The sequence below is a fragment of the Leopardus geoffroyi genome, chromosome A3 (genome assembly GCF_018350155.1).
Source record: "Leopardus geoffroyi isolate Oge1 chromosome A3, O.geoffroyi_Oge1_pat1.0, whole genome shotgun sequence".
Lineage (NCBI taxonomy): Eukaryota > Metazoa > Chordata > Mammalia > Carnivora > Felidae > Leopardus > Leopardus geoffroyi.
This window is the reverse complement of record NC_059336.1, coordinates 4,907,902-4,922,114: the sequence shown is the minus strand read 5'-3', so window position 1 is coordinate 4,922,114 and position 14,213 is coordinate 4,907,902. Positions and strand designations below refer to the sequence as shown.

At 42.9% G+C, this 14,213-nt stretch overlaps 1 protein-coding gene and 1 long non-coding RNA gene across 5 annotated transcripts in view; both read left to right on the top strand.

The window, feature by feature from the left end:
* RAB22A (RAB22A, member RAS oncogene family) overlaps positions 1 to 14,213 on the top strand; it is a 66,252-nt gene that overhangs the window by 9,546 nt on the left and 42,493 nt on the right. The window lies entirely within an intron of this gene.
* Positions 3,804 to 13,955, top strand: LOC123579944. The gene is made up of 3 exons (XR_006703023.1): positions 3,804 to 4,846; positions 4,949 to 11,747; positions 11,853 to 13,955. It is a non-coding gene; the product is annotated as an uncharacterized LOC123579944 (long non-coding RNA).

The window sequence follows — 14,213 nt, the reverse complement described above, 5'->3', positions numbered from 1 at the left end:
TGATACTGAATTTTCTAATATATGAACATTGATTATTCTTCCATTTATTAGACAAGCTTCTTTATTTTCTCTCAGTATTTTTTCTACTTCTCTATATAGTGGACTTGCACATTTTTCATTATATTTATTCTAAGGGTTTGATGTTCCAAAGCAATTTTATGCTGTTAATATACTACATGGTACTGTTTTGAAATGTACTTATTTTTAATCTTAAACTTTTTATTTCTTTTTTTATTGAATTGAGTAGGCTCTCCAGTACAATATTGAATAGAAATGTGGTCCTGGGTATCCTTATTCTAATCTTAGGGGGAAAGCTTTCACTGTCATACTATTAAATATATCTGCTGTAGGTTTTTTGTTTTTTGAGTGGGTTTTGTTTTTTTTTTGTCCATGCGCCTTATCACATTACAGAGTGTCCTTCTTTACATCATTTGCTGGGATTTTCTTTTCTTTTTTTACGTGAACAAGTGTGGGGTTTATCAAAAGATTTTTGTACATCTACTGGATCAGTCATGTAATTATTCTCTTTTATGCTGTTAATGTGGTAAATTACACTGCTGAATTTTCTTGGAATAGATCCACTTAGATCATGATGTATTATTCTTTTTATATATCACTGGCTTTAGTTCGCTATTTTTTGGGCTTTTTGTGTATGTTTCAGTAAGATTGTCATGTAATAATTTTGTGATGTGCATGTCAAGTTTGGTGTCAGGGTTTTGCTTCTCTTACAGAATGAGTTGGGATACTCTTCTACGGAAGAGTTTGTATAAAATTGCTTAGTTTTTAAGTGATTAGTAAAATTCATCAGTGATGCCATCTGGGCTTCTAGGCATCCTTGTGGAGTGGAGTTTAAGGAGCCAATTTCTTTTCAGAGTTGTAAGATTATTCATTTACACAGTATCTATTTCTTCTTGTATTGGTTTTGATATTGGAGTCTTGGGGGTTTTTTAAGGATTTTGGCTCTTCCATAAACGTTTTCCAATTCGCATAAAGATGTTAAGATTCTAAACTGATACCCCTTTTACATTTCTGACATGAGTTTTGCCCTTGTTCGGCTCTACACTATGTCCACTTTGTAATTCATTAATTTCTGCTCGTATCTTGATTGTTTCTGTCCTATTCAATGTGCTGCTCTTTTCTAACGTCTCGAGGTAGATGATTATATCATTGATTCTCAGTCCCTATTTTTTTCATGCCCGCAAGACGGGGAGGGGCAGAGAGACCATCCCCAGCAGGGATTCCGATATGGACCTCAGTCTCACGAACTGTGAGATCACCACCGGAGCCAAAATCAGGAGTTGGACACTCAACCAGCTGAGCCACCCAGGCACCCCAGTTGTAGTGATTACATTTTGAAACCTTAACCATAGCTCTTGCTGATTCCAACAAGTTTTTGTATATCATAATTTCTTTATCATTCATTTCAAAATGTTTTTCACTTTCTGGTAAGGTTACATCCTTGTGGGGGGGGTTGGGTACGGCGCCTGGGAGGCTCAGTCGGTTGAGCTTCCGACTTCGGCTCAGGTCACGATCTCACCGTTCTTGAGATTGAGCCCCACATCAGGCTCTATGCTGACGGCTCAGAGCTTGGAGCCTGCTTCAGATTCTGTGTCTCCTCTTTCTCTCTGTCCCTCCCCAACTCAGACTCTGTCTCTCTCAAAAATAAATAAACGTAAAAAATAAAAAAACAAAAACAAAAAGATTACATCCTTGGGGCGGCTGGGTGGTTCAGTCGGTTAAGCGTCTGACATCGGCTCCGGTCATGATCTCACGGTTGACGGGTTTGAGCCCCGCATCAGGCTCTCTGCTGTCAGCATGGAACCCACTTTGGATTCTCTGCCCACACCCCCTCTCTCTGCCCCTCCCCTCCTTGTGTGTACACGCTTGCTTTCTCTCAAAAATAAACATTTTTTTAAAAAAAGATTACATCCTTGATTTAAGTGTCATTTAGATGTGTTTCTCAATTTTCAAATATAAGGACGTTCTCTAACTTTTTGTTAATGATTATTGACATAATTGTACTGAGGTGACAACGTAATTTTATGATTTAAGTCCTTTAAAATATGATACAGTTTACTATGTGACACAGCATATGTCAATTTTAGGAACACGTATTCCACATGTGTTTGAAAAGTTTGCATACTGTGCACCTGTTAGGTGCTGTATTCTATGAATGGAATTAGGTCCAGTTCATTAATCATGTTGTTTATTCTTTCTGTTATCCTTGCTAGTTTTTTGGTCTATCTAAATCCAACAGTTACTGAGAGAAGTGGATTAGAAACTCTCACCATGGTTATGTGTTTGTCTGTTTACCCTGTTCATTCTGTTTCATTTTATCAAAACATTAAGTACCTATAAATTTAGAATTTTATATCTTACTGGTAATGCAAACCTTCTAACATTCTGAAATGTACTCTTTTAAGTTCTAGGGTGCATTTTGCCTTGAAGTATAATTTCTTTCGGTTGGGAATTGCGTGCTGCATATTTTCTCATTCTTTTGTTTTTTAACCCTTCTGTATCTTTATATTTAAGGTGGGTCTCTTGTAAGCAGCTTATGATTTGATTCTGGTAATGTATCTGGTAGGGTGTATATAACCAGCACCCTAATTAAACTCCACAAATTTACATCACCTCAGAAAGTTCCTTCTGTGAGTCTCATTCCCCTAAGCAGGAGCTGTGGTGATCTCAGTCACTATGGATGAGTTTGCCTGTTCTTGAATTTCACCTAAATGAAATAAATGGTGTCTAGTTTATTCTTCATAAAACAAATGTTTTGGAGATTCAGCTGTGGTGCTACATGTATTATAATACTGCCTGTTTTTTAATTGGTGAGTGGTGTTCTCATGTGAATAGGTCACAATTTATCTCCTCGGGTTTCGGACCTCCAGGTCGTTTCCAGGTTTTGGCTGTTGTGGCCATAGATACTGTGAACCTTCTTTTACAAGTCTTCTTGTGCACATAGGTTTTCATTTCCTTTGGGCAAATAACTAGGTTTGGAATTTCTAGTTCACAGAGCAGGTGGATGTATGATTTCATAAGAAGTTTGCAGTCGTCTACCGTAGTTGTATCATTTTACCCTCCCACTATCAATCAATGTGTAGAATTCCAGCTGTGCTACATTCACCTGTATTTGTCTGTCTTTTTAACATTAGTTGTCCTAGTGGATACACAATGGTATCTCACTGCACTCTTAATCTGCATTTCCGAGATGGCGGATAATGTTACGTATCTTTGCGTGTGCTTTTTGTCACTCGCCTGTCTTTTATGAAGTGATATTCAATATTCAGGTCTGTCGCCCATTTTCACTTAGGGTTTGTTTTATTTTTTATTTTTTAATTTTTTTTTAATGTTTATTTATTTTTGAGAGAGAGAGCATGAGCGAGGGAGGGGCAGAGAGAGAGAGAGAGAGAGAGAGAGAGAGGGAGACACAGAATCTGAAGCAGGCTTCAGGCTCCAGGCTCTGAGCTCATAGCATGGAGCCTGACGTGGGGCTCAAACCCACAAACTGCAAAATCATGACCTGAGCCAAGGTCAGACACTTAACTGAGCCACTCGGGCGCCCTTGGAGTTTGTTTTAATTTCCTTAATGAGTTCTTCTGATAAAGAGGAGTTTTCATTTTGATAAAGTCCACGCTATCAATTTTGTCTTTTTTTATTTAAAAAAAATGTTTTTAATGTGTATTTATTTTTGACAGAGACAGAGCATGGGCGGGGGAGGGGCAGAGAGAGAGGGAGACACAGAATCCCAAACAGGCTCCAGGCTCTGAGCTGTCAGCACAGAGCCCGACGCGGGGCTCGAACTCACAGACCAGGAGATCGTGACCTGAGCCGAAGTCAGCTCAACCGACTGAGCCACCCAGGTGCCTCTCAGTTTTGTCTTATTTGATTCATGCTTATTTGGTCCTCTCTAAGAAAATTCTGCCTGTCCCGAAGTCTCCACAATATTCTTCTATATTTCCTTCATAGTTTTAGCTTTACATTGAGTTCTTTGGTCTATCTCAAATTAATTTCTCACCCTTTCTGTGGATCAGGAATCTGAGTGGCTTAGCTGGTAATGGTTCTAGCTCAGAGTCTTTTGTGGTGTTGCAGTCAGTTGGGGCCGCAGTCAAATGAAGGCTTGGCTGGGACTGAAGGATCTGCTTCCAAGATGGTGCCCTCACACAGCCGTTGGCTGGAGGCCTCAGCTCCTCAGAACTCTGCCATGTGAGCCTCTCCATAGGGCCGCTTATGTGTCCTCAGAACAAGGCCGCTAACTTTCCCCAGGACAGGCGAGCCACAAGAGAGCGAGGGGGAGTCTGCAGTATCTTTTATGACGCATTTAGGAGTCCCCTGCCATGGCTTCTGTTCATTAGAGAGGTGACCACATTACCCACCCCACATGTGCAGCACACAGAATGGCGCTCCGCTCTTGAAGTGGGGGGGGGGGGGTTGAAACATAAAAACGGGAACATATTCTATAGCTGCCACAGTTACATTAAGTGAACTTTACAACTGTGATCATCCCTGATGGGTCTGATTGTGAGCCAACATCTGAGAAATTCAAACTGAGGAAAACATTTTACTAAACAACAGGCTTGTAATCTTCAAAAGTCCAGAAAAGTCAAGGAAAGACTGAAAAACCGATCCAGGTTGAAGGAGGCTAAAGAGTCATGACCACTAGTTACAACATGTGACTTTGAACTGGATTTTTTACCCAAAACTCGATCACTGGGACAGTTGGCAAAACTCAGATGGGTTCTGAGAAATGCATGGTGATGGTGTATCGTTAATTTCATGATTTTTAGGCTCGTTGTGCTAATGGAGGATAATATTCGTGCTGTTAGGAAATGCCTGCTGACCTTCAGAGGTAATGAGGCAGCTTATTGTCACATGGTTCAGGATAAATAAATTCTGTGCTCCTAAGTTTTCTCTAAATTGAGGACTGTTTTAATTTTTTTTTTTTTTTAAGTGATGGTTAACTTACTGCAAAGAAAGGCGTTAAAAAACAAGTGGCTTTTTTTTTTTTTTTTTTTTTTTTTTTTTTTTTACTAATGTCATTGAAAGACAACTGGCTGTTTGGTGTAAAGAAAGCACGATTAACATTGTGCTCTCGGTGCTTCTTCGCCTTCCACAGGCCCTCAGAGCCCAGGGCCCCTTCCTCTCCCCAGATGGGGACTCCTGACTTTGGCCAGCCGCCATACCTCACTCTGGGCCACTCCACCCCTCCACCTGAATGGCCCACCTAACTAGCAACTGTGACATTAAGCAGTTACTCAGGGCAGGAAGACGAAGAGGAGCAAAAAAATTTCTTGTTATTGGGGCACCTGGGGGGCTCAGTTGGTTGAGCGGCCGACTTCGGCTCAGGTCATGGTCTCGCAGTTCGTGAGTTCGAGCCCTGCATCGGGCTCTGTGCTGACGGCTCGGAGCCTGGAGCCTGCTTTGGATTCTGTGTCTCCCTCTCTCTTCACCTCTCCCCTGCTCATGCTCTGTCTCTCAAAAATAAATAAATGTTTAAAAAAAAAATTTTTTTTTTAATTTCTTGTTATTTTACACACATACTGCCATATCCATTGCTGCTCATTCCTTCCTGGAGAAGTGAGTTTTCATCCGACGTCATTTCCTTTTGGCCTAAGAACTTTCTTAGTGTTTCATGTATCCCGGGCAACTGGCGACAGGTTCCCTCAGTTTTTGTTTATCAGAAGACGTTGTGCCTGTACTGTATTCTCACTTCTGAAGGGTATTTTTGCTAGCTAAGAGATTTCTGGGTCGATTTTCGTTGTTACCGTTGTGTACCATAATGATTCGATACTTGTACCTATCGTGTGCAGTAAGTTTAGTTAACACCCATCACCACACATAGTCACAAAAGCTTTTTTTCTCGAGATGAGAACTTTTAAGTTACTCTCTTAGCAACTCTAAATACACAATACGGTATTATTAACTATCGTGCCACGCCGTACGTTACATAGTCGAAATGGGTGAAGGTGGTCAAAAGGTACAAACTCCCCGTTGTAAAGTAAGTCCTGGGGATTTAGTGTACAGATTTTTCTTTCATGATTTTAAATATGTTATTCTATTATATTCTGGTCTCATGGTTTCTGTTGAGGGGCCTATAATCATCCTTAACTTTGTTACTCTATATGTGATGAATCTTTTTATTTTGGGGCTGCTTTTAAGATCTGCTATCTTTTTTTTTCTCTTTTTTTCAGCAGTTCACTATAATATGCTGGGTGCATAAAATACTCTGGATTCATTGGATCAGAGTTTCTTAGAATAGAAATTTGATTATTTGGGACATTTTCAGCCATTATTTTTATTTTATTTTATTTGAGAGAGAGAGCAAGTGAAGGGGCAGAGGTGGGGGGGTGGGGGAACAGAATCCCAAGCAGGTTCTGTGCTGTCAGTGCAGAGCCCTATGCAGGGCTCAAACCCACCAACCATGAGATCGTGCCCTGAACCGAAATCAAGAGTTGAATGCTTAACTGACTGAGCCACCCAGACCCCCCCCAGCCATTATTTCTTTAAATGTTTTGTCTCCCCCATTCTTTTGCTCTGCCTATGGGATTCCAGTTGTAAGTATATTAACCTGTTTGATATGATCTAACAGATGACTGAGTCCTGGGGCTTCTGAGTTTGTTTTGGTTTTTTTCCATCTTTTCCTTTGTGTTCTTAGGATCCTGTTATTTCTGATCTGTCTTTAAGTTCAAGTGATCCTTTCTTCTGTCTCTTAAGTACATCTAGTATATATTTTTACTCAAATACTATCCTTAATTCTAGAGTTTCATAGGATTCTTTTTTATATTTTATATGCTTCGATTCCCCATCTGTTCACTCAATCTGATTCTTTTTTCTTTAAGTCCTGACTATATTTATAATAGCCTCTTTTAGAGTGCCTGTCTGCTAATGCCAACATCTGGATCAGCTCAGGATCTATTGCTGTTCACTCTTTTCTCTTGACCTTGGGTCACGCTGCTTTGCATAGCTAGTATTTTTTTATTATATACTGGATACTGCAGAAGATAGGTTGCAGAGATCTTAGATTCTCTTATCTTCTGTTGAGGAGTGCTAAGTTCTGCTGGAGCAGACAGTGAAATTAGGGAGCTCTTACACTTGGTTACGATGGTTGTCTCGGAGTGTCGCCATTAGCCTCATGGCAAATCCTTCTCCCCAGGATATCGTCTTTACCTCTCAGGTACCGTTTGTGGGTTTTCATTCAGGGTGTTCTCTGGGCCCCTGTGAGTTGGCAGGATTCAGACTCCCGGCTTTTTCCCACCCTTCCGAGAGTTGCTATCCTTGGAATCTCCCCCGTGTGTGTGCGCGGTTCGGAGTCAGCCGTGGATTTGAGATGAGTGTATGTATAGATTCAAGGCTCTCCCCTCTGCAGCTCCTTCCTTTCTAGGACATTCCCACTCTATTTCCAGCCACAGCAGTGGCCTCCAATGAGGTCCTCTAGCCAGGAGCACTGGTTTTCCACTTGACCAGTTGATGGCGGTTTTTCCGGTGCAAGTTACCGGCACCACTGCTGGACTCGGAGCTCCCCAACTAGACTTTAATTTCAGTGTATATTTCACCTTTCGTATAGTTACTGATGTCTTTCTGTTTAAACTTATGGCTTTACACTTTGCTTTTTATTTACCCTGCCCTATATTCTTTCGGATTGAATTTTGTTTTGTTTTGTTTTTAGTGCTATGTTTCTCCCTTCTGTTATCTTGGTAATTATACATTCCTTTATTATTCTTTAAGTGTTTGCTCTAGAAATTACTTTATGCATCCTTGACTTATTTGAGTCTTAACATAAATTACTTTCACCACATTTTCCAACAATACAGGGGTCTCAAATCTAATTTCTCTGCTTCCTGCCTTGCATGCTCCTATAGTGTATTTTAATTCTAGATCTCACAGGACATTTATTATTGTTATACAGTGAACATTCCTGTTGATTTCTTCCATATGTCTACTCTCTCCATTGCTCTGCATTCCTGATGCATTTCTGACCTTCCATCTGGGATCATTTACTTCGTTGTGAAAAACACTATTTTGTGTTTGCTTTAGTATCCTCTTCTGGTACAGGGTTGTCTACCTGAAAATGTCTTAATTTTAATTTATCTTTTTTTTTTTAACTGAGCTTTTATTTACATGCAATGAAATGTGTAGTTCTGTGAATTTTTACCTTGTGTCTGTTCACGTACCATCGAGATACAGAACATTTCCGTTCCCTCAGACAGCGGCCTTCCTCGTATACCTGCCCTGCCTCACCAGCATAACCACGTTCTGCCTTCTGTCACCGTAGAGTACGTGGGTGTTTTGTGAACTTCATATAAACAGAGTCCTATTACTTATACTCATTCATGCTGCCTTCTTGTGCTCAACATGCTGTTGTTGAGGTTTATCCATGTTCCTTTTTACTGCTGGCTAGTATCCTATTGTGTGAACGTCCCACAATTTGTTTATGCAGTCTCCTAGTGACGGCCATTCAAATAGAGTCCAGTTTTGAGCTATGATGAATAAAGCGGCTGTGAATATCTGCATACAGTTCTTTTTGTGGGCATCTCCGTGTGTTACTCTTGGGCACATACCTGAGGGTAGAATTTCTGGTTAATAGGCATGTTCGTTAACCTGTCTTCGTGTAACACATTAATTCCCCTTACACTTAGCAGCTTAAAAAAGAAAAAAAAAGAAAAACACGAACATGCAGCATCTCTCACAGTTGTTGTGGGTCAGGAATTCGGGAGCAGCTTGGCGGGGTGATCCTGGCTCTTGGCCATGTAGACCCCTGCCTCCGACCGCTTGAGTGTCCTCACCACACGAGAGCCATCATCCTCAGGATGAGGAGTCCTTGAGAGCCTGGGATGGAAGCTGCCGTGTCTTTATGACCACCTGTCATTTCCGTGACGTCCTCTTGGCCACACGGAGCCCTGTGCCCCGCGGGAGCGGCCCGTGCAAGGACACCGGCGCCAGGAGTGAGGACCCCGAGGGCCGCCTGGGTGCTGGCTGCCGCGGCGGGTTGAAAGGCGTGTGTAACTTTTGAAGAAAGTGGTGTTTTCCTGCGTGGGCCCCTTCGCTCCCCCCGCTCCCCGCCGGCAGTGTGTGAGCGCCCCGCAGGCCGCTCGGCCTCCCGACACCTGCTTTGAATCGTAGGTCGGGATCGCTTCAGAGGTTCGCTTTCGCTGAGCATAGAATTCCCGGTTTTTCCTTACTGTCTCTTGGATGCCTCCGGAAACACGTGCCCCGTTCGCTCCCAGCTCCCTCCGCCTCCCCCGAGGTCAGGAGTCAGGCTTGCTTCTCTCTTGACTTCGTGTTCTTCCTCCGGGTGCCTCCCACGTTTCCCTTTCTCCTTTGGCCTTCCGCTGCCCCCCTTTGGTGTTCCAGGAGAGGCTCTCCTTGTATTTATCCTGCCTGGGTTCGTGGTACTTCAGGCACCTGTGGTGTGATGCCTTTCAAGTTGGACGGTTGTCAACCGTTATCTCTTCAATACTGCTTTTGTTCCATTTTCTCTCCTCGTCTCTCACTGTCACGCGGCTGTTACTGTAGTCTAGAAGTTTCCATGTCGGTGTCCCATACTTCTCTGCATTTTCCATCATTCTTTTCCTCATGCTTCCGTCTATGTATTTTTCCTAGCCCTTCATCCAGTTCATTAATCACTTTTTCATCTAACTAATCTGATTTGAAGCCTGCTTAAAGAACCATGAAGTTCTTGACTTCAGTTAAAGTTCTAGTATATCCATTAAGGTTTGTTTTAGTTTCCCTTTTCTCTGCTGAAATTGTTAGTCTGGGTTTGGGTTTTTGGTTTTTAAATTTTATTTGTTTACTTTAAGTAATCTCCACACCCGGCATAAGGCTCCAACTCACGACCCCGACGTCAGGAGTTGCGTGCTCTCCCGGCAGAGCCAGCCAGGGGCCCCTGGGTTTTTGTTTTCTTAAATGGGCTAGACATGGTTATTTTCAAGTCCATTTTTAATAACATAACGCAGTGGAAAGTGTTATGGATTATTGGAGTTGGGTAATGGATTCTACTTTTGTGAGTGAGAATTTTCATAATAAAAGTTAAAAATAAGCATGTCTGATAACCAATCCATTCTCCAGATGACCTTCTCTTCGTTGTATTGATTGTAGATCACAGTGACTTATCCCCTCTTCTGCACAGCATTTTTTAAATTGCATTCCAGACATTGTTTATTACAGTTTTATAAATAATTTGAGGCTCTAGTTCAGGGTCAGTAAACTTACGACCCAGGAGCCAAATCCAGTCACACCAGCTCGTGTACATACTGTTCATGGCCGCTCCTGCGCTACAGCGGGAAAGGTGACGAGACCGTGACCAGCAGAACCGCAAACATTGGCCTTTGACAGAAAAAGGTCACCGGCCCCTGCTCTACATGTTTTCCGCCAGACTCACAAATCCAGTCCCTACTTCCGCCTTCTGCTGCCTTCACCCCAAGCCCAGGACTCAGGACCTGGGTGACGGCTTACAGTTTCACAGCCTCCCTGCGGTGTTACCGCGTCTTATCTTTGCGTGTATGATTCCAGCTGCCTGGGCACGCTTACTGTAGAACACGCCTGTAGATGTTCCGCTTATCTCGTAACGTGTCAGTCACACTGTTTTCTCGTTGTGGGAGCTCTCCCTGAACACGGCCGCTTGGTCTCTGTTTTGCCAACTTGCCACTTGCTGCAGTGCTCTGTCCTCCGTTCTGCCAGATTTTACGAGGGTTTACCTGCGCCTTGCCCTAGCCTGAGTCCTCGAAGGCTTTATTTCTCGGGCCTAACACGGACTGGCCCTCTGGGTGTGTTTTTGAGGGCATGACAGGAAAGGTGTCCTGCTCCTCGCGTCTTGCACTCCAGAGCTCATTGCTTCCTCTTTAGAGGGGGACCTGGCTCTCTGAATTGAGCCCTTCTTTTCCTCTGTCTCCACAGTCTTCATCCACTCCTATTCACCCCAGACACACGACTTCCAACTGAAAAGCATTCTGTCGTTGGATCTGTGTTCACTTGTTAGCCTCTTAGGACATGGCGCCTGTCTTCTTCCCTCTCACTGTCCATCCCGTCAGACCTCAAAGCCAGGAGACATCCTTGAGCCCTCCTTCATTTTTATACTTTATATTCAATCCATCCGTAAGTCTTGTTTGTTCTTGGTCTTAAAATACATTCATATCTTTACACTGCCCTTCATATCGTCTTAATTTGATAGTATCAATTGGATGGTCTTATTTTTCTTTAAAAATCTTTAGTGGCTTCCTATTACCCTGAGAATAATAACTAGAAACTTCACTGTGATTTTTATCACTTTTTCCTCTCTCACTGCACGGTGGCCACGGCCCTTTCCAAACACCTGTTCTCTCCTGCCTCAGGGCCCTTGCACTTCCTGTTTTCCCCTATTTGAAATGTTTTCTTCTTTCCCAATTTTCACATGGCTAGATCTTCTCACGTGTTAGGGTTTATCCGAGAGGCTTTTCCTACCGTCCGATCTCAAATTACCACTTCAATCACTATCACCACACGATGGTTTGATATCTTCATAGTAAGTAAAATCTTTAATCGTTCATCTATTTAGCTACCTATTTATTGTCAGCTCCTACCACACCAGTAGAAGTTCTGTGAGAGGAGAAACCTCATCTGAAAAGATCACAAATGTATCCCCAGTGCCTAGCCAATAATACTTGCTGAGTAAAAAGTTGTTCTTTAATTACAGGATTTCTGTAATTGTGTACTCTTACTGGCTTCTGCCCCATTATTCCACTGGAACCCCTGTTTGGAGAGTTGAACGTCAGCTTGTGAGTAGCCAGATATGAGCTACAGGTTGCTTTTTATTGTATTCGTTCTCTCTAGAAGTATCTGGCATTGTCTTGATACCCTTTTTTTTTTTTTTTCCTGCAAAGCCTCTGGCGTCCCGGGACACAGCTCTGATTCTCCTCCTCCCCACCTCTTGGGGTAGTCTTCTGTTTTGTTTCTCAGCCTCAGTGTCCGGATTCTGTCGGGCGCCGCAGGCGTAAGGGCTCAGTCCCACCAGGCCACGGGCACTTCCCACGCCAGCTGCAAGTTGTGAGCGCCCACACTTCTGCCCGACGTGGCCATCACCTCGAGAGTTCCCACAACCGCCCCCGCTTCAGGTTGGATAACTTGCCAGAACTGTTCACAGAACTCAGGAACATGCTTTACTTACGTCTACTGGTTTAGTATAAAGGACACAAACGAACGGCCAGATGAAGAGGTGCATAGGGCTGGAAGGGCCTCAAGCATAGGAGCTTCTTGTCCCGTAACGTTGGGATACGCCACTAACCCAGCGGCTCTTCGAACCCAGTCGTTAAGGCGTTTTTACAGGGGTCTGATTACTAGGTGTGATTCGTTGAATCACTGGGCACCGGTGATTAGCTCCACCTGCAGCCCCTCACAGCTCCCCAAGGTTGCGGGATGAGACTGAAAGTTCCAGCACTCTAGTCAGTATTTGGTCTTCGTGGCAACCGGCGCCTCCCTCCCTGGTCCCGGGACAGTGTCGGAGCCGCCAGGAGTCACCTCCTGAGAACTAAAGACACTCCTGTCGCTTTAGAAATTCCAAGAGATTTAGGGTATTTGTATCAGAACCTGATGACAAAGACCAGATGTATGTTTCTCATTATACCTCATTCGCCTATGCCTCATTGGCATCCCAGAAAGGGGGAAAAGAATGGAACGAAAGAAGTAATTCAAAAGATAAAGGGCAAGAACTTTCCAAGATTGATGAAAGTGACCAATATGTAAATACAAAAATATCTCTAAACTGTAACCAGGATAAATACAAAACAAACCGTAGCCTAGATACGCTGTAGTCACACTGCTCAAAACCGAAGAGCAAATCTTAAAAGCGATCAGAGGGGGTATTAAAAAAACACAGTCTATGTGGGAGAACGGCGATAAGAGTTATCACCGACTTCTCAACAGAAACACAGAGGACGGAAGACAGTAGTATGGCATCTTCAGGTTGGGGGGTGCAGAGGGGGACCTGCCAAGCAAAAATTGTACATCCGGCAAAATTTTTTCTCAAAACTAAAGGTGAAATAAAGACATTTTCAGACCAGACCCGGGCCAGAAGAAATGCTGAAAGAAATTCTAAAAAGACTACTGGCTTTAAAAATAACAATTACTATATTTATTTATAACATCTGAAGAAGTGTAAGGCAGCAAGAATACAGTAGGTGGGAGGGGGATTCGTTGAATTACACCACCCTAGATCATGAGTTGTTCGTCAAATAGCATATTATGTGGAAATACGCCAAAATTTGCAGTCACATTATAATCTCTCGAGAAACCGTTGAGTAAATGGTCACACAGAAAGAAAGAAAGCTAGAAATTCCATACAGGAGAAAAAACGAGAATGAAAAAAGTGATTTATCCAAAAGAAGGCAGAAAAGGAGCGAAGAGACAAATGCCAAAATGGGAAATACCGCCAGCCATCTAAATGACTGCATTAAATGTCAGGTTTCTTGTTCCTAGCATTTATATATTTTCTAGATGCCACAGAGTGTTCTACATTTTTGCGTACACTATCGTGTTTGTAAGTATGTACAGTTTGGCAGTTTTTACCGTCTTTGTGCCTTCTTTTTTCTCTTTGTATTGGCGAGACGCTCCGGCCAGATGTTGGGTAGTAGTAGTGAGGGCGGGCATCCACGCCTCGTCCGTAGAGCATGGCCACGGTTAGGATGGATGTGGACCAGCCAGAGCTTGATGCATTGCTGGTGGGAGTGCACGCGATGCACCTGCTTTGAGGGACTCTCTTTTCATAGAAGTGAAACGTGCATCTACCCTGTGACTCCACAGATGCCCTCTTAGGTAGTTACCCAAGAGAAGTTGACGTACATCCCTCCAGAAAGACCTGTGCAAGATGTCTTATTCATAGAAGCCAAAAACTTGATATTTGGAGAATATCCCAAATATCCCTCAACAGGAGAATGGGGAGAGTGGTGTATCCATCAGCGGAATACCAAACAGCAATAAAGAATTAACTACCACATAATAAAGATGGATTTCAAAATCATCGTTAAATGAAAGAAACTAGACAGAACAGAGTGTATTTTATGATTTCATTGATAGATCCAAAAACAATCAAAACTAATCTGTGAAGTTGAAGTCACAATGGTTTGTGTGGCATGGATACAAGAACGAACTAAAAATGGGCAGGAGGGAACTTTCTGGGGTGATGGAGGTGTTCTCTGGTTTGGGGCAAAGTGATAAGGGTATATGAACTGTCAAAACTCATTGAACCT